A 21,430-nucleotide genomic window follows, 5' to 3' on the forward strand; every position below is an offset into this window, starting at 1 on the left:
TATAATTGTATAGATAGTACTTTGAATTTTTTTTTAAATTGCCTGTCTCTTCCAACCAGAACACAAATTTCTTGGAAACAGAACTTCTGTCTTAGTCACTAATGTATTTCAGGTCCCTAAATAAGTTCACATCTTGTAAAATGGCTCAACAAATGTTGATGAATTGATTTTTCAAAAGAAAGAATGTAATTCAACGTTATGGTTTGCCCACAAGAAACTTGGTTGTTTCCATTTTCATTCTAACAAAAAGAAAAAAACTGATAAAAATGAAAATCAACAGGTGTCTTTAGATCCATTCAGTAATTCAAATCACAAGAAACATTTCTTTCCCCAAATTAAACATAAAGACAGACAGATACAGAAAATAACAATTTACTCAAGTAGAAGTCCAGGAGCAAGAATCTCTGCTGGAAATGACGCAGGGATAGGAAAAGCTAAATTGTAACTGGTGAGTTGCTGAAGGCTGTGTGTTTGGGCATGTATATGTGCGTATGTAGTGGGGGGAAGTAACACATTTAGGTGGGTTTTATTTCTATGAGCCAGACCATGTTATTGCACTGAAGAGCTGAGAAATAATCCCCTGAGACATACGGCAGGAGTGGATGAAAGTAGACATTTTGAAATATGTCCAAGCTTTCAGGGCATGGACACTATCTCACCACATTTTAATGAATCGAAGTTTCATTAGCACCTGGACAAGCTGGGGGAGAAAAAAAAATCATGAGCTTCATTCCCTCTGGCCCTCCTGTCTTATCCAAAAGGAAGACAGGATGCTGAGATGGGTTAATAAAGATTTCTATAGCTCGAGGGCACAAGCCCACTAAAATGCTTAAAAAAAAAAAATGCTTCTCTTGCTGTCGGCCCACCTTTTTGGTGGCGCTCCTGTACCAAAATGCAAAGACTATTGAGACAATAACAAGCGCGTCAGAGGGAAATTTAATCTCTGATATCTACAGCTAACCATGGCAGTAAACAGACTCACTCCTAGCCAGATAAATGCAAGACTTCATACTGTAAGTTTATTTACTTTACTTGGTGTCTGGTTTTCAACAGGAAGAAAAATTACAAAATAGGCTAAAGAATCAAAAACATAGTTTGAAAAGATGGAGCTAGACACACAAGTATGGTAACCATGTTGGAATTATCAGACCAATAATTTGAGACAATCACATTTGGTGTGCTTGGGACTTGAAGCAATGGCAGCATAACATTAAAAAATATATAAACTGATAAATACGGTGGATATCAGAGGTTGGAGAGGGAAGTGGGTAGGATGCAGAGGGGAAATCTCAATTGATGGGTACTAGGTTCTAGCTAGATAAGAGTAAGACATTCTGGAGTTCTATTGCACAGTATAGTGACTATAGCTAGTGTTAATATACTGTTTGCATTTTTAAACATATTGGTTACTCAATACCATGTAAATTAATTCCATAATATTGTTAATTGTTGTTGATGTTATGTTGTGGCTTTAAATTGATCAGGATGATATTCTGCCAGCTCTGCCTTCAGACCAGAGATGGTCTCCCCAATAAAATGTTGAATTCACCTGGACAATAAGATGCTGGACTCTATGCTTGGTATATGCTTGCAATGAAAGAATCTTGACTGAATTTGAACTGTAATATAGCAACAAGGTGGAGGAATCCACCATGGGGGGAGGGTACGGAGAGGGATTGGGGAAATCCCAGAGCCTATGAAACTGTGTTACATAATACAATGTAATTAATGAAATATATGTATATATTTAAAAAAAGAATTAGAAAAAACAGATAATGCAAGCAGAAAGATTTTTAAAAGTCTCTAAGAGAAATGAAAGCAAATACAGTATTGTAGAAATGAAGAATGTATTCACAGATTCATTGATAGATTGGAAGTGAATCAGTGAAATTGAAGAGATCTTAACAGAAACGTCCAGAGCTGAAACACTAATATATAAATGACAGGACACTAAATCCAAAAACTGCCAAATATTTACAGAAGCTCTAATAGACATATGATGGTAATATCAAAAAAAAATGAAATGAGAGCTTCACAAAATTAATGATGGACACTAAACCACAGATCCAGGAGATTCAGAAAACATTAAAAATATAAATTTTAAAAATCCCAGATATATTATACTGATACTGCAGAAAACCGAAAACAAAGAAAATCTTGAATGAAGCAGGGAGTGGGGGGAGGGGGAAGGTTGTATAAATAAATATTTGTATAACTTTGAACAAATCATTTCACAGTTTGGTGGCTCAGTTTTCATGTCCGTAGATTGGGACTAGGAATAACTTCTATATGTGTGGTGGCTAATACGGGAGGCAGCACTCACAAAACACCTGGTATTAGAGTCAGATGCATGGCAGTAATCAGCATGCATTTTCTTCCTCTCCCCTCTCCTGCTTGCACGCTTCCCTGCCGTGTTTCCAAGTACCATTCCTTAGTAATTGCTTTTCCTGCAAGTTTTTTTTTTTTTTATTTCTTCTTCTTCTTCTTTTTTTTTTTTTTTTTTAAGACTCCACAGAGGATCTCTGCTCTCGGCCACACCCTTACACCCAATCTCCACCCTGCCAGTAGGTGCCTCTCACCTCCCCTCCTCTCCTCTCAAGGGAGGAGAAAGTGGTATTGGGTGGGACGGCCCTGTCTGCCCCCTCTCCTGAGAGACTTCCTGTTCCAAGCTCCTGGGAGCCAAGCAACGGAAACAGCCCAGAGGTTACGGCCTTGCAGGCTCCTACCGGCCTGCCTTCCTCTAAGGCCTTGTTTGTGTATGTTTATTTTTGGGTCAAGAATACACTAGTGTTGGGAGGCAGGGAGTAAGCAACCTTTTTTTTTTTTTAATTTCCCCCTGGGGAAAGGATCAGTACCTTTCACCTTGTTTATGAGTATCTCTCTGATATCAGGCTCTTCCATAATACTGTAGCTACTCCACAGGCACGCACAGGTTCAGAGCTAAAAGGGTTCATCGCAGTTTTCTTAGCCTGCCTTCTAAATTTGCAAGTGGGGAAACTGATGTTTAATGCAGCAGAAAAAGATTTGTCTGAGGTTACCTACTGAATTGCCTTTCCTGTGAGCCTTTAGACTGCACTAGAGAATCAGGTAGCTGAGCTTGCCCATGGAGCTGTTCTATTCTCTACATTTGTAACGATCTAGAATTTTACATAGGGTAACACATGATAAACATTGACATTCTAAAATACCAATTTTTTTTTTGTCCCCAGGCAAATCAACTATTGCATGGTTCAGAGTACCTTAGCGACATTTCCAATGTTCTTGCTGCCGTTCTGAGTTTCATTCCCAGTGAAAATATTAACAAATGATGTCAGAGATTAAGGAAACTTTTAAAAGCAGGAGAAGGAATAAAGAAACTACTTTTTCCCAAAACAGGAAGGGCATAGATACTGAAAAACAAGATCCAAGCATCTTGAATTTGATATTAGGCAGGATTCTGGAAGAGACAACAAAAGAATAATTTTTCGGAATTTAGGAACAGAAATGGCAATGCATACAGCCATCATAGCCTTACCTGGAATGCAAACAATGCATCAGATAAACTAACTGCATTGTCTTTATTGACAATATAACTAACCTCTTGAATTGAATAAAAAGAGACACATGGTTATTTTGTGTCTGGTAGGGAAACTACCATACCTTCTGAATGTCTCCGTAAAAATGGATAGTTAGAAACAGATAGTAGAGTTCCATGCATTTGTAATTAACTAAGTGAACATCCCCAATATAAAACTACTGCCACTGCCACTGCTGCTACTAGTATATTTTTTGTTTAAATATACCTGGGCACAAGCAATTGCTTTGTCTCTTGCAGCAATTTGTTTTTACTTTATTTGGTTAGATGTAAGTATAGCCAACATTGTTCTCTTAGGTTATCATATGCATGGAACACCTATATTTTCAGCCTGTGTGTAGCTAAAGTCAAAGTTAATTTCTTGTGGGAAGCATATGATTAAGTCTTTTTTCTATACCAGTTTGGGCACTCCATACTTTTTTAATGGAAAATTCAATATATTTACATCAAATGTTATTAGCGACGGACACAGACTTACTACTGCCATTTTCTTATTTGTCTTTTGGTTATGCTGGACTCCTTTGTTCTCCTCTTCAGCTGTTGTTTACCTTTGTGATCTAAGAGTTTTCTGTAATGTTAAACCTTTATCCCTTTCTCCTTACCATTGGTGTATCTGCTCTAATTAATGGTTTTGTTTTGTGGTTACCATGAGGTTTACATAGAATTTATGATGGATTTAATCTACTGGTTTAACATCCATGTAGTATATAAACTCTGGACTTCCAATTCATGCAGTGGTTTGAACATGGTTTGGCTTCCCAAATCATGCATACATTTAAACCTCAAAGTTGTGCCCTTAGATGGGTGATGCTAGGAGAATGAAACCTTGATCCAATTATAGTGTCCAATGTGTCAGGATGGCTGAGCGGTCTAAGGCGCCAGACCCAATTATAGTGTCCAAGATGAGGGCCAAATGTTGATTCATTAGATCACCGGGAAAGTGTCCTCTGAAGGTAACTCTCATGAAAGGACTGGTTGTCTAAGCCTTACTTAGGCCCAGTCACTGTTTCTACCTGCTTTCTGGCTCCCTATATGATCATTCCTCTACAAAGGCTCTGGCATTGTCATCTTCTGGGATTACCATATAGTTAAACCATTGAGACCTGCCTGATCTTCAACTGTGAACTTCCAAGATGGCAAACCAAAACAAATATCTTTCCGCCTTAAGTAACTTCTGTTAGGTACTAGTTATAGTAGTGAAAATCTGATTAAATATATATCCTGAGAAGAATGTTGTTGGGATTTTGATTGGGATTGCATTGCATCTGTATATTGCTTTGGTAATATGGACATTTTGAGGGTGTAATCCTGCTGATCCAGTAACATGGCAAGTTTCTTCATCTAATGCCTTCTTCTATTTTGTTTTTTAGTGTTTTATGATTTTCATTATAGAAATCTTCCAAATCTTTGGGTTAGTTAATTCCCAGGTATTTAAGATTGCTCTCCATTATTTTAAAGGTTCAGCCATGGAATTATTTGTGTATACTAGTGGCATCGATTTATGTTCATTAATGTTGCATCCTGCTATTTAGGTACATTTTTAAAACGTGTTGCCCACAGGTCTACAGGTCAACATACTGATCCCATTCAGTACCAGGTTCTTTGTTTTTTAATCACTCGTGCCACTCCCTCCAGCAAGTTTCAGTCCCAGGCTCTCTTGCTAGGCTACTACCATGCTCTACATAACCTAGGCCCTGGCTCACCACTCTTCACTCCCCGCCTCCCTGCACTGTGATTCCATGCTGTGGCTGCACCATTACTTGCTCAGCTAGTCTCCCTCTCCCAGTTGGAACATCACCCAGGATTAGGGAGATACTAGCTGTCCTATATTACAGGGTTGTCAATGGTGGTCGTTGCACAGATTTTTTTTTTCTCTTTCCTTTTGCTAGAACTTGCTGGCCATTAGGACTAGGGTTCTCCTGGATCTATTTTGGATGGAACCTGTAAGATGCAAAGTTGACTCTGTTTTCCTTGTGGACCAGTACAAAGTGTTGAGCTGTAAGTGAGATCTCTCCTGGCTTAGCACATGAATAGCTCACTGTTGTCTATCCAAAGGCTTTTTATCTCAGTACACACAATGGTACACGATGTGGCACTGGTGGGTTTCTGTGCTGTGAAATTCACCCTGGTCCTGCCACAGACTGCTGCTTGGGCTGTGTCACTCTGCTTCTGTTCAAGGATGTATTAAAGAAATTCAGCAGGATGTGCAGTTATGTGTCTGGGTTCAGCTTCTGAATTCCCATTGAACTCTCCTTGCCACCTGGCCACTGGTGGAGCTCCAATCACCAATCACTGATTGTTGTTGGGGTATCTGGTCATTGCAACGTCACTGTACTATCTCTGCTGCATTCCTGTGTCATTGCGTCTCCAGGTTTCCCTCTGCCATTGGCTTGTCCTCTCCTATTTCACAGATTATGCCCTTTCTTCTTCAGCTAAGCCAATCCCTCTCCATTTAAACTTGTACTCATCTCATTCTATCATAATTCAGGTAGCTCTTTTTGCTTGAAAAAATTCCCTTAAACGTTATTTATTAGGCAGTTTTGACTGTAATGCTTTCTTTTAACTTTTCCTTACCTGAAGATATTTTGTTTGTATTTCATCACTGAAGGAGAGCTGTGTTGGGTATAGCATATCTGGCTTCCAAGATTGGTTTTATTTTGTTTTGTTTTGCTTTGTTTTTCTTTCAGTACTTTGAACACAACACTTTTTTCTTTCTTGTACTGCAAGGTTTCTGCTGAGGAAGCTGATGGTACTCTCAGTATTCCATTCTATGTAACTTCATAATTTTCTCTTGATGTTTTAAAATTTCTGGTTTAACAGTTTGATCATAATGTGCCACATTATGAGCTTACATTTAAATGTAATCTCTCTTACATGGGTTTCATGTGTCTGGTGTCCCTATCTTCTGCAAAAATTAGAAAATTTATTGCAGGTTTTAATTAAATACACTTTTTGTCAATTCATTTCTCTGTACCCTTTCCATTCAGAAATTTCAAAATATGAATATTTTCTCATATATGATGACCTAAAAATCTCATAGACTGTCTTTACACCTTTGCACTCACTGTTTTCTTCTGATTAAATGATTTTTAAAAACCCTGAGGAATCAAGATAATGGAATAGAGTGAGGACACATTTAAACAGATGGAGAAACATTAACTAGTGTGAAGGAGAGAGGGCACATACCAGGAAACAGCAGAGGACAGAATGACGGCAGACAGACATCTGGACACTGACAGATACAGGAAAGTAGTGGACACAACAGTGTTCTGTTGCAGTGACTGATACCCCAGCAACATTCAGCTAAGGTGATCTGAACTGCACCAGCAGCCGAAACTCCACCAGTGACAAAGTGGCAAGGGACGACCACCAGGACCACAGGAGATGAAACCAGACAAAGAAATTCCCATCTTGCTGGGTTGTTTGATTTGATCAGAGGCAGAGACAGAGCAGCAAGTCACAGATGAGTGATGCAGAAACAGGGTGGATTACACAACACATTCAGCCCCCTAGAGATAAATCGGTTGCCATTTTGTGTAGGGAGGCAAAGACTATGGGACAGGACTTCACATGCACTAAACTGGGAGTGAATTCATTTCTGGCTCAGTGAACTGCAGCAACGTGTCATCCTAGCATGTTCCACCCAAGAAAGCTCTGGGTAACCCTCAAACAGGATGACCAGAAACTTAAGAATTCTCGTAGTGGCACATAGGTTCCATTTTGTACAGGGTGGCAAAGCTTTTAAGACCACAGTGACAGCAGTGAGCTGCACATATGCTTAGCTGGGAGCAAATTCACCGAGCTCAGTGCCTTGCACTGGTCCCATAGGGAAAATTAATACTGACTATGGCATCATACACGTCAAAATAGGTCCATTTGGCCCCCAGACCCAATGGCCAACAGGTTCCTGCAAGATCAGTACCACTAACAACCTAGCTAAATAGGACTCCTGGTGTCTCCCTAATGCTGGGACCTACTTGAACATAAAGTGGGAGGAAGTTCTATAGAGAATAGTGCAGTGTCAGCATGGTATCACAGGAAATGGAGCGTGGTGAGCAAGGAGCTGGAGCTACGGAGACCATGGTGGAAGTCTAACATAAGAGCCCAGACCTGAAACTTGCTGGAGGGAGTGGCACCAGGCACTGCAAACAAAGAGCTGTGTACCAACCACAATAATTAAAATAAAATTGTAGATCTGTGAATGACACAGTCTATAAACCTGCCCCAGGGAGAAGATTCTGCTAACTAGAAGTAGAATGACCAAGAACCAAAGAAGAGACAAAAGCATAATGCATATTCCTGAAGACTTCCCTGCAAAGGAGCAAAAGCCTTTGCTAACCTCAGAGTTAACTGAGGAAGGCATCGAGAGAATGGGGGATACAGAATTCAAAACATTTGTTATAAAGCTTCTTATCAACAATAAGAACCACGTAAAGCAGGTCTTCAAGGAATTTAAGGAATATGTCACACAAGAAATGAATCAAATGAAAGCTGGTACATTAGAAACGAAGAATACAGTGGAGCAAATGAAAAGTACAGTGAAGAGTCTCCAAAAGAGAATGAAGCAAGCAGAAGAAAGAATCTCAGAATTAGAAGATATTTGCTCACACCAAGGGAAAACAAATGAAGAGCTGGAAGCAGAGCTGGATCAGGCCAAAAAAAGTATTCAAGGATTGAAAGACGTTATTAAAAGGCCTAATATAAGAGTGATAGGAGTTCCAGAAGGTGCAGAAAGAAAAACTGGCATTAAAGGTGTATTCAATGAAATAATAAGGGAAAATTTCCCTAATCTAGTGAAGGAATTGGAAAACAACGTCCAGGAGGGACACAGAACTCCCAACAGGGTTGAACAAAAGTGATCTTCACCACGACACATGATAATCAACTCTCTTCAATCGAACATAAAGAAAAGATCCTTAAATGTGCCTGTGAAAAAAATCAATTGACATATGAATGAATGCCAATTAAACTCACAGGAGACCTCTCACAGGAAACCCTACAGGCAAGAAGAGAATGGAGTGACATATTACAGATTGTAAAATAAAAATTATTGGCCCAGGATAATGTACCCTGCAACACTTTCCTTTGTCTTTGAAAATGAAATAAAATTCCTCCACAGTAAAGAAAAGTTAAAAGACTATGCCTCTTCCAAACCTGCCCTACAAAGGATACTTAAAGATTTTCTCTTGACAGAGAAGAGGAATAGCTCTCACCAAAACCAAGGGCAAATGTGAAGAACACCCCGGGAAAATAACTGATGACTAAATCAGTTAACAACCCTTTCCTAAAATGACAAAACCAAATTATCACCCATTCACATGAACCCTGAATATAAATGGCTTAAACTCCTCAACCAAAGGTCATAGATTAAAAAACGAAACCCATCTATTTGCTGCCTACAGGAAACATATCTCACCAAGAAAGATCAGCGGAAACGACATCTTATGGATTTTGTTGATTTTGTTGTTGTTTCATCTTCTCAAAATACTTTCTCTCCCATTGAATCTTTCACTGACTCATAGGTCATGCAATGGCATAATTTTCTTAAAGAAGGTTCTTGATTTTCTTTTTCACTTTTTTCAGTGACACATTAGTCATTCAGTAGCATGTTATCGAATTTCATGGTGTTTTTAATTTCTTTCTTCTGTTGTTGATTTTGCTTCTTGGCTTTTCATGCAAGGAGATGTACAGTAAACTGTGAAGTGGAGACAATCATATCCAGTAACATGTTATTTAACTTCATGGCATTGTAAATTTCTATTTTTCTTCCTGTTGTTGATTTTGTATTGTGACTTTTCAGTTAAAGGGATGTATAGTAACTGTGTAATGGAGACTGTCGTATCCAGATGTGAGGATACAATGCAGTATGCATCTCTACTTCCAGACTAAAGATGGACTCCCAATGAAACTGTTTACTATATCCTGACAATAGGATGCTGGACTTTCTGCCATTGTCCATTATCTCAATGATGGATAAATGACTGTTTATGAAGAATTATGAAGTATAATGATATGGGGGAACTCAGCATGGTGAAGCAGACTTGGGAAGGTGATAAGGGAAATCCCAGAGCCTATGGAAATACATCACAAAATGATAATAAAAATAAAAAAGTGAAGTAAAAAATATTATTAAAAAAACCCCATCATCAAGTCCACAGATTGTTCTATTTAATTTTATTTTTTGTTTTATTGCTGAAATTCTTCAGCTCAGAAGCATGTGTAGTGTGTACTTTTCCCACAAAATCTGTGCTTGTTTCTTGAGGAACAGTCCAGGATCATTCAGGACTAGGGGGTTAAGCAAGAGGCATGGTTCTGATCCTGGGATGTCTGTGGAGAGAAAGGATTGTTCTACAGTTTGTAGATTCAAGGCAAAGAGCACAACAGCAATTTTTTCCTGTATTTTCTTTAATTTTGTTTACATTTTATTTTTAATATTTTTTACATAGTTGAGAGGAATGCATGCACACGTGGGCCTTTGATTCTGATGGGAAGGGTAAAGTAGTGAGGAAGGTGAGTGTGACATATGTTTCAGTTTTCGTCTCTTCCATGTTATCAGGAAGGGAAAGGGGGCACTCCTTACTGCCAAACTACGTCAGCATTTGGGAATGGAGACAGTCATTTGATGGTGCCATAGAGACTCCAATGTGGAGAAGAATGTTCAGAGGGTGTTACTTGAGTGGTTTTTAAAAAAGATTTATCTTTATTCAAAAAGCAGAATACAGAGAGAAGGAGAAATAGAAAGATCTTTCGTATGCTGGTTCACTCCCCAAATGGCCACAATGGCAGGAGCTGAACCAATGTGAAACCAGGAGCTTAGACCTTCTTCTGGGTCTCCCATGTGGGTACAGAGTCTCAAGGCTTTGGGTCATCCTCCTCTGCTTTCCCTGGTCACAAGCAGGGAAAGATGGAAAGCAGAACAGCCAGACATAAACCAGCATCCAAATGGGATCACAGTGCTTGAGGGTAGGATTAGCTAGTTGAGCCACTGTGCCAGGTCTGAGTGGTTTTGATAATTCTAAGTTGTAGGTTTCATTGCTTCAGAATTGGTAAAATCTTTCCAAGGTTTGTTTGTTGGCAAGGTTAACCTTAGTGCATCCACAGTCTCAGGAACATGCTGCAAAGCTTTGTTAGGAGAGTTTTTCCACCTGTTCTGTTTTCCATCTTCTGACAAGCCAACTGACATCGCCTGCTGGCCTAGATGATCTGGGCATTATGTCACCCATGTACATCTGGGCATGCTGTCCACTGCATAGGCATCATCAACTGATGAGGACCAGTCCCCACACATGCACTCCAAGGTTGGACCTTGTGATTCTCCTTGTAACTGTGATGTGAGTTCAGTGATACAGTTGGGGAGTCCTTCAATTATCCTTACCTGGGGTGACCTCAGACTTGACTCTTATGTGAGCCAGCCAGCGCAGGGCCAGGTTTAGCCTGTCACTTGCACCAGCCAACACACATTCTGGTGGATGCAACTGCCTGGCCAGTTCCACCCATTCCCAATATCTCACGCAAACCAACGGGTACTGTGGCCCAGCCCAGCTGGTCCACAACAGACCTGGTCCTCTCACATAACCAGCGGGTGCAGCAGCATAGTCAAGGTGACCCCCAAAACTCCCATCAGGCCCTCCCCCAGTCCTGGTTTTTGCATGTGTCAGCCTCTACTATGGCCTAGTCCAGGCCAGAATTTATCTCATCCAGCTCCTATGCATACTTGTGATTGCTGTAGCTTAGTTCAGCCTGACCTGCCCCTAGACTTGGCTGTTATGTATGCCAAGTGCTATTGCCTTGTCCAGCCTAATCCGCCCCCAGCCTTGGCTCTTTTGCTCACCAGTGTTAAGTATAGCCTGTGTACCTGTTGGGATTACCCATAGTTCCCCTGCCAGGCATGTTCCCAGCCCCAGGTCTTATGTCTGCCAGGGGGTACTGTGGTGCAGTCTGACATGACTCTCACCTAGTGCTAGCACTTGCCAGTTGGTGCTGTGGCCTAACCTAACTGGCATGAATCCATTCTGGCTCTTGTGCATGCCAGTGCTTAGAGCAGTCTAGCCCAGCCTGGCCCACTCCCAGACTGGCTAGACCCAGATCTTGTACTCCACCAGTGGAAGCAGCAGTTCAGCACGGGAGTCCCCAAAGTTCCCCTACCAGGTGGGCTCCCAGACCCAGGTCTTCTGCCTGGCACCAGTTGCTGGGGTCTGAGATACCCTGCTCTTAATCTTGGCATTCATCAACAGGAGCTACAGCCTGGCTTATCCCAGCACATCCCCTGTCCCATCTCTCACTATAGGATACAGTAACCTAGCCTAGCCTGACCCATCTCTAGCCCTCATGTGAACTGCTGGGTGTTGTGTGGTTCAACCCAGCCTGGCCTGCACATTGTCTTGTTTCTCACTGGTGCCAGAGTGTGCTGTGGATTTACCCTGCCTGGCCTGGCCCAAGAAACAGCTTATGTGAATGCTAACAGATATCGCAGCCCAACCCGATCTGGCCTACTCCCAATTGCAGTTCTTGCGCTCCTCAGCAAGAGCTGTGGTCTAGTAGGAGAGTTCCCCAAGTTCCTCTGCCAGGCTCGCCCCCAGCAGCAGATCTCACATGTGCAGACGGATGCTGCTACACAGACTGAGATGGCCAGTTCCCAGTCCTGACACTCATCAGTAGGTACTGTGGCTTAGTCCAGCCAGGGATGCTCCCCAATCCCAGCTTTTGCATACAGCCTAGGCAGCTACCGAGTGCTGCAGCACAGCTGCAATTTGAAACCTAGATCTAATACAAAACAGAGGAAGGCCAAGTTCTTGGTTCTACTGAGTGGTGACTAATTGTACTGGTACCCCAGTGGAAAGCACAGTGGTAGCCTAGAGTCTGTGAATCCAAATGCAATAACAGAAGGAACTGAGGAATGTCAATACAGCATTTCATCTTTGGAATTAGAGGTGCCCAGCAGTGTAGTGATGACTCCACAGAGTACTAGGGTGTTTCAACACCCTGGTGGTACAGCTTGGTAAAAGCTTTGACACCCTGGGATGCATGGTGTCACATCTGCTTTTTCCCAGAGAGTGTAGTTGCACATCATGAAGCACTCAATCATGCCATATCAGCTGTGGTGCAGGCATAGCAAATTCTCTAATATATTGGAAATCTGAGGTCCATAGGGATCATGGAGCTACCTCAGTTGTAGTCTGAGGAGTCATGACTGCTTTGATGTGTAAAAGATCTGGTACATCCAGAGATGAGGTACTATCTCAGATGTGATGCTGCAGGGTGTGGCTGTTCAGGTTGTTCAAGTTTGTGAGTTCACGAGAGTACACATGCAACTAGGGTTGAAGTGCGGAGTTTGAGTGAAGCTTAATAACTTGGCCCTAAGTCCTAGGAGATAAAGGCAGCAGCTTTGCTCTGAGAAGTGTGGCATTGTCGTTTTGTTTTTTGATTTATTAAAACAATTTAGGGCCCGGTGTCATGGCCTAGCGGCTAAAGTCCTCGTTTTGAATGCCCCGGGATCCCATATGGGCACCGGTTCTAATCCCGGCAGCCCCACTTCCCATCCAGCTCCCTGCTTGTGGCCTGGGAAAGCAGTCCAGGACGGCCCAATGCATTGGGACACTGCACCCGCGTGGGAGACCTAGAAGAGGTTCCTGGTTCCTGGCTCCGGATTGGCACAGCACCGACCGTTGGGCTCACTTGGGGAGTGAATCATCGGACAGAAGATCTTCCTCTCTGTCTCTCCTCTCTGTATATTTGACTTTGTAATAAAAGTAAATAAATCTTTTAGGAAAACAATTTTTTATTTGTTTAGAAGTTGGAGTTAGAGAGATCTTCTGTCCCCTTGTTGGATGCACAGGACTGAGCCAGGCTTCTTTTTTTTAAATTTCACTTTATGACACAGTTCCATAGACTCTGGGATTCCCCCTAATCCCTTCCCCACACCCTCCCCCCATAATGATTTCCTCCATATTATTACAGTAGTACAGATCATAAACAGTCATGATTCCTTCGTTGCAGGCATGGACCATGCAGAGAGTCCAGCATCTTATTGTCAAGATAAATTCAACAGTTTCATTGGGAGACCATCTTTGATCTGAAAGTAGAGATGGCAGAATATCATCCCCTCCAATGAACAGCCACAACACAACTTCAACAACAGGAAGAAAAATGGAAGTTTACCACATCTTGAAGTTAACTAACATGCTACTGAATGACCAAAGTGTTTGAAAATGCAAGTTCTTAACCACATCCTGTAACTACTTCATTGACATCTCAATTTTAGTTTATACATAACCGACTGCTGTAAACCTTAAAATGGATGTAGGGTACTATTCAGCTGTCTTGTGTCTTTTTCCATATTCATGTTTAGCAGCTTATAGTATTCAAGTGAGATTTTACTGAACTTCATGAATTTTAGAATAATCCAAACAGGCTTATAACTCTAACCAGCCATATGTTAACAATTGAGGTGCAGAACAGTTTTAGGAGGTGTACACAGAGAAATCTTCAATAACTTAGTGAGGAGTAACTGATCTTTGTGTCCTACTTAGTGAGGTATATGAGAGTCCAAGCTGACTTTTTCTTATCTGTTCTAAGTTTTCCTCATTGGTTTCTCTCTGTCTATCTGATCTAATTTTGGAGCGACCCTGATGGTCATTGCAAGAGAGGGTGATGAGCCAAGGTTGGAACTAAGTAAGGACCAGAGAAAGCGCCTCCCCTGAGTCCACAAGAAAGTTTACTATTGTCCTGTTTTTGAGGACCAGCCGGGGCTCCTGGCTGTTGTTCCAATGTCATTAGACCCTGTGAGGAGTGTTCTGGGCTTCTTCCATCTTGTGTGGGAGATCCGATAGGGAATGGTTGACCTCACAGTTCTCAGCCTACAAGGGCACTCAAATTCCCTGTGATCTCCTTGGCAGTTGGGATATGGTCCTTGGTGCCCATACTGATAGTCCTTGATGAGGCACCCACTGCTTCTGTAGCGAAAGCATTTGGGGGATTACTGGAGGTCTCTGGAACTAGTATACAAACCTTCTCCTGTCCTCTTGTTCCACTCTGGGTTCCCCTCCTTCTCTGTGCATACGACCTCCTGTTAAGAGGCTGTCAGGATCACTCTTGGATCAAGAAGTGGGGCATTGTTAACCAGCCATAGTGCAATGGCTGCTGAGCCTTAAGGATGGAGGAGTATAAAGGCTACTCCCCTCTAGATATGACACACACTTGCAGTGGTGCTAATTCTGAGATGACCCAGAGCATCATCAGCATGGATCACAAAAGGACAGGTCACAACATTGGCTCCTTCTCAGGGAATAGCTCATCATGTGAACTCCACGTAACACATTTGGCTGGGCTCAGTCTGTGAGGACTGCCCAAATTTCAAGAAGTGAAGACTCTTGGAGGGCTCGTTGTGGTGACATGGGCTGCTCAGGGTCTGTTGCTTAATTTCTACCTGCAGGGATAAGGCCTTTTTTATTCCAAGTTGATTCCTACTAGGGTCATGCGGTGGCAGAGACATTATGGGTCTATAATATTTCTCAGTTTCTTTGGTGTTTTCTAGTTGTTTTGCTTAATGATTTTGTCCAAAATATAGCTCTTTGCTGTTTGAGATTATCTTTTCGGGAAAGAGCACTATAGAAGTTCCGAGTATGCCGTCTTTTTGACGTTACTTGCTTGCTGATTTATAGATATAATAGCAGAAATTATTTTTGTTTGTTTCTTTTTAAATTTATATAAAGAGGACAAATTTTACATATATCACAACGTAGATGTTACTTGCTTGCTGCTTTATAGCTATTATAGCAGAAATTATTTTTGTTTGCTTCTTTTTAAATGTATATAAGGAAGACAAATTTTATATATATCACAGCATAAAATTGAGAGCTTAGTGATACATCCTTCCCTACCCTCTCTCTTGCCCACATTCCACACCCACTTCTCTCTTTTTTCCTCCCTACATTTTATACTAGCAGACTTTCATTTCACTTTGCAATCACAGATTTAACATCCCATTAGGTGAAGATATCAACACATGGCAAGTCAAAAATAATAACAAAGAACAAAAACAAATAGTAACTATTATCCCATAGGAATGTAAACAAAGGCTGTACACAATAATTAAATCCCAGAATGTCACTCTTGCATCTACAGATTTTTTTGTGATCTGTGTATCAGTTGTCACAGACAAGGGAAAGCTTATATAAATATTACAAACATACACAGCCATAGTATTTTTTGAAAGTAGAAAGTCAATATTAGATAACATGGAATTCATGACAAAGAACATGAAGTGAGGAAAAATGTTATAAAATACAGAAACATAATTCAGTGAAGACATCATTTATATCTATCTGCTTGTCAAATAATATGACATATACATATTTTTGTACCCTATATAGTAACACACACGTGAAAGAAAGCATGAAAGGTAGCTTCCTAAGTCTGGTTTATTTCACCTACCATAATAATCTACAGTTCTTTCGGTTTGGTTGCAAATGTCAGGATCTCATTGTTTTTTTGTGAGGTAATATTTGCTGAGTAATATCCTGTGTGTGTGTGTCTGTACATTTTCCTTATTAAGTCATTAGTTGGTGAGCATCTAGGTATAATCTATATTTTTGCTATTTGCTATTGGGCTGCCAGAATAAACAAACAAACAAAAAAAGACTAAAGCCAATAAAATCAGAGATGAAAAACAAGATGTTAAAACTGACACTGAAAAAAATATAAGAGATTATCAGGATCTATTATAAATAATTATATGCTAACAAGTTGGGAAACCTACAAGAAATGGGGTAGATTTATGAAAACACATAACTTACCAACATTGAATCACTGAGTCATAAAAACCCTCAACAGACCAATAACCAGGATGAGTTTGTTCTAAAATAAAGGATCTCACTCAAAAGAAAGAAAGAAAGAAAAAGAGAGAGAAAGACAGACAGACAGACAGACAAAAAGGAAAACTACAGTGCCAGGTGGCTTCACTGATCAATTCCTCAAAACATTTAAGGAAGAACTAATACCAACTCTTCTCAAACTATTCCAAAAACTGAAACTCTTTCTATGAGGCCAACACTACTTCAACTTCTTCAACTTGATATTTAAAAGATTTATTTTACTTTATTTCAAGGAAAGAGTTATAGAGGGAGAAAGAGAGAGAGAAAGAGAGATGGAGAGGTCTTTCTGTTTCGGTTCACTCCTTAAACGACTGTGCAGCAACTGACACTGGGCCAGGCTGAAGTCAGAAGCGAGGATCTTCATCCAGGTCTCAAACATGGATGTAAAAGCCCAAGTTGTTTCTCTGGTGCCTCAAGAGGCAACTGGATTATAAGTGAAGAAGTTGGAACTCAAACAAGCAGCCATGTGGGATGTTAACATTTCCATTATTCTCAGTCATTAGTGAGATATGGGCTAACCATCCTTGACCCCAACCCCATGACAAGTAGGTATGTCTTCAATCTGGAAAAGGTTTCTCGGGGAGCTAGGATCAGTAATAAGTGCCTTATCCTCCGAACAACAGGAAAGTGGGTTTTGATAACTGGTTGCTGCTTCTGATCACAGATATATGTTCACAGAGGCAAGTTACCACTGCTTTATTCATCCATGGATTGTTTGTTTCATCTTTTCTACATTGACATAATTTTCAAGTGTCTGAAAGGACAGTGCTAGTTTTTTTCCCCATATTTTCACTCTTTTAGGAAATAAAAATTTCAGAAACAGGGTATTCAAAAGCAATATCGTATGTGTGATGATTTAGAAAATTATTGCATATGCCCAGGAAAATGCAATACATTTGTCTTAGAAAATCTTAAACTTTCACCTTAGGATAATCTCTGGCAATGACATATCTTACAATACAAAAAAAGCCCACAACAGCATAATCTGAGGAATTTGATATCTATATTTAACACATTATGAAGACTTTATTATTTAGTTTTAACAAACTCATTAACTATCAAAGAAATAAGAAAGCATGATTCACTTAAATGAACCAAATGAATAAACAACATTCTCCTAAGGAGACTCAGGTGGAAGATGTACTAGACAGAGTCTTCTAAAAGTTGTTCTAAATATCCTCAAAGACTTGTGTTCCTTTAAAGGAACAAATGGATGAAGAAAGGAAAACAATATATGTGCAAAACAATACCAATAATAGACCAATAAAATGCTAGATCTGAAAAAATACTATAAATCAAATGAAACATCAAACATTTAAATAGGTTTACAAAGATCAGGAAACTTTAAGACAGGCCAGTTGAAATGATAAAGTCTAAAGAAGAGAGAGAGGGGCCTGGCACAATGGCTCAATGGCTAAATTCTCACCTTACAAGTGCCAGCCTGTCCCAAGGGCACCAGTCTACATCCTGGCTGCTCCACTTTGAATCCAGCTCCATTCTTGTGGCCTGGGAAAGCAGTAGAGGATGGCCCAAAGGTTTGGGACTCTTCCCTTCACATGGGAGAGCCAGAGGAAGCTCCTGGCTCCTGGCTTTGGATAGGCTTAGCTCTGGCTATTTTGGTCATTTGGGGAGTGAACCAGAAGATGCAAGATCTTTCTCTTTGTCCTTCTCTGTATATTTATTTAAAAAAAAGAAGAGGAAGAAATAGATGGAATGAAAGTAAATACAGCTTAAGGGACTCGTGGGAGATGTGCTTTGGTGGAATCCTAGACGCAGAGGGTAAAGGACAGCAAGAATACTTGAGGATATATGGCTAAAATTTTTCCCAAATTTGATGAAAGTAATGAATCCACATATTCCAGGAACTCAACAATATTCAAAGTAGGACGAACTGAAAAAGACCCTCAGTGATACACATTATAATTAAAGTACTGGGATTCATGGCCAATGGATAATTGTTAGGAGCATAAAAAAGAATTGTTGTATAGAAGTGGCCCACAATAATGTTATCAACTTATTTCTCATGAAAAACTTTAGACACCAGAAGATAGCAGGTTGATGTATTCAAAATGCTGAAAGAAAAATAAGATGTCATGTAAGAATTCTAAATGCAGCAAATTTGTTCTTCAAACATGAAGAGAAACTAAGAATTCTCTAAAAAACAAGGGGGTTCATAATTGTACTTATTCTGCAAGAAATGCTAAAGAGAGTCCTTAAGGAAGAAAAAAAAAAAACAACACTAGACTTAAAGTCATGTAAAAAAATAAATACATTCATTAGAGGTAAATTCATGAGCAATTACAAAAGGTAGTATTATTGTGATTTTGGTTTGTATCTATACTTTTTGTTTTCTCTATTATTTAAATAACAGATGCAAAAAATAATTCTAAATGTTTTGGACATACATGATAGGAAGATGCAATTTGCAATATCAGTAACAAAAGTGGATGGTTGGAGCTGATTAGGAACAGAATTTTTCTTAAAGTTTTTTTTTTTTAATTATCTTTGCTTACACTTATTGCATCATGATACATTTCAACATCAGAAAGTTAAACTTGCAACAGTTACTCAGGGACTATACTATTGTGATAACATGGGGGAAAGGTGCGAGGGAGGAATAGGAGGGATGGGATGCACTGCTATATTTACAAAAATATATTGTGGAAAAAATAATAACAAAAAATTCAAGTGAAAAAAAAGTTAGAGAAAGAGATAAAGACAGAGAGACCTTCCTCTACGGTTATGCAAAATTGCAGTAGTAACTACTGCTACTAAGTAGTACACTTAAAAATTATTGAGTTGATAAATGTGTTGTACATTTTATCACAACACATTACTTTTAAGCCATAAAGTACTGATAATTTCTGTAATATTGATTACTTTTAAAAACTTGCAAAGTGAATTAATCAGATTCAAAATGCTATATAATATATAATTCCAATTATGGAAAATGTCCAGAATGGAAAATATATAGAAAAAAAGGTAAATTTAAAAAGAAAGAAGATAAATCAGTGGTTGTTAGGAGTTTGTGGGAGGGGGTATGGGAAGCAGGTACTAAAAATATTTCTTTTGGAGATGATAAACTATTTTGGAACTAAATAGTAGTGATTATTGCAAAATTTGGTGAATACACTTTTAAAATGCCAAATTTAATAATAATTTTTATCTTTTAAGTTTTTCTCATCCTTCTGCCATATGCTTTTTATTTTAAGGAATTTATTAACGCATTAGATTTTCAGGGTCACATCAAATGCATGATAATTGGTGCAACACAATTCTCATCAATTCTCATGTTAATGTGATATTAATACAAAGAGAACAGATTCAGAGTACCTCAGAGATACAATTCTGAGAAAATAATTTTCTCTCTCTCTCCCTTCCTTCTCTCCCTCTTCCTCTCTTTTTCCTTTATCCCTTGTTTTATTATTTTTTAATTGATTATAATTTTTAAGAAAATGTAATATGGCAGGTTCAGGCTAAAGAAGACATGGCTTAGGTGAAGTATATGTGATAAGATTCAGGAACTGTAGTTAATGCTTAAGTTCATAATGAATCAGTAGAATGGTTTGGCTTTTAAAAAACTGCTGTGATCAGAGGCTACAGAAACAGAAGAATATGAACCATAAGAAGGAAATAGCGTACGCTTTGCTGGGCTAGTCAAAACACCCTAAAGAAAGCATTTCATCACCTCAGGAGTCTGTTCCAGAGTATAAAAGAATTTGAAGTGAATCTCCAGGAAAAAAATTCACTTTCTTTGTTTTTAATATTTATTTAAAAGAGCTACAGAGAGAGGACAAAAGACAGAGTGATCTTCTACGCACTGTTTCACATACCAGATGACCTCAACAACCAGGGCTAGGCCAGACCGAAGTCAGGAGCATCATCCATGTATCTTACATGTTTGCAGGGTCTCAAGCTCTTGGGCCAGCAATCTTTCATTGCTTTCCCAGGCACATTAGCAGGAAGCTAAATTGGAAGTGGAATAATTGGAAATCAAACTGGTGCCCATATGTCATGCTGGCACCACATATGCCACAATGGCAGCCAAAAAAAAAAAAAAAGGTAATATAATTCAGAAAACCACTACTTACCAGATCAGTAAATTTAAATATGCAGTTCACTCCATCAACTAGGTTCATTGCAAGTGACAGAAATCCCAGTTTAATTAAAGAGAAATGTGTGGGCTCATATAATCGAAAAAGTCAAAGGTAAACACAGGTCGATCCAGGGGCTCAAAGGGTGTCACTAGCCTATAACTTCTGTATCTTTCTTTATATATCCTGTTTCCTTTGGTTGGCTCTACATCTAAGTAGATTATTTCTGCATGATGGCAAAACAGCTACCAGTAATTTCATGCTGCACCATTCTGAGCTTCTGTATGCCTGTGTGTGTGTGTGTGTGTGTGTGTGTGTGTGTGTGTGTGTGTGTGTGTGTGTGTGTGAAAAGACCTATACAAGTCCATAATTCATCTTGATTGGTCTACCTTATGTTGTGCACAATTTTCTGAGTTTGTATCTACAAGTCACAATTGCTTGGAATCAGTGTACTGACTGGCCAGAGTTGGTTCAGGTGCTCTATGCTTGGAACTCTACCTGAAGCACATGTATTGAGAATAGTGGGGAGACTGTGTCTTTCAAAATAAAACCAGAGTTGCTCCCCTCTTTCACGTGTGGTGGAATGGGACAGTTGACCAGTCGGCACTGGCTATTGAATAAAGACTCCTCAGCTTCTAAGAGTCTGCCTCTGACTCCTTTGGGGGGATAGATTTGGTCAACTAGCAACATTTGGAGGCCCCAGTGTGATCTATCCTTAAGCTCTAAGGACTTAATCTCCGTGGTTTCCACAGGCAAGGCTGCAGGGCCAACATCCTGAACACCCAAGTGGGAGCAAGTTGGAGTCCAGAGAGATCAATGCCACCTGGAGTCACCTGGAGTAGAGAGCGCTGCCTAGGTCCTGGAAATCCTCTAGAGGTAAGGGTAGATTA

Source organism: Ochotona princeps, chromosome X (genome assembly GCF_030435755.1).
Source record: "Ochotona princeps isolate mOchPri1 chromosome X, mOchPri1.hap1, whole genome shotgun sequence".
NCBI lineage: Eukaryota > Metazoa > Chordata > Mammalia > Lagomorpha > Ochotonidae > Ochotona > Ochotona princeps.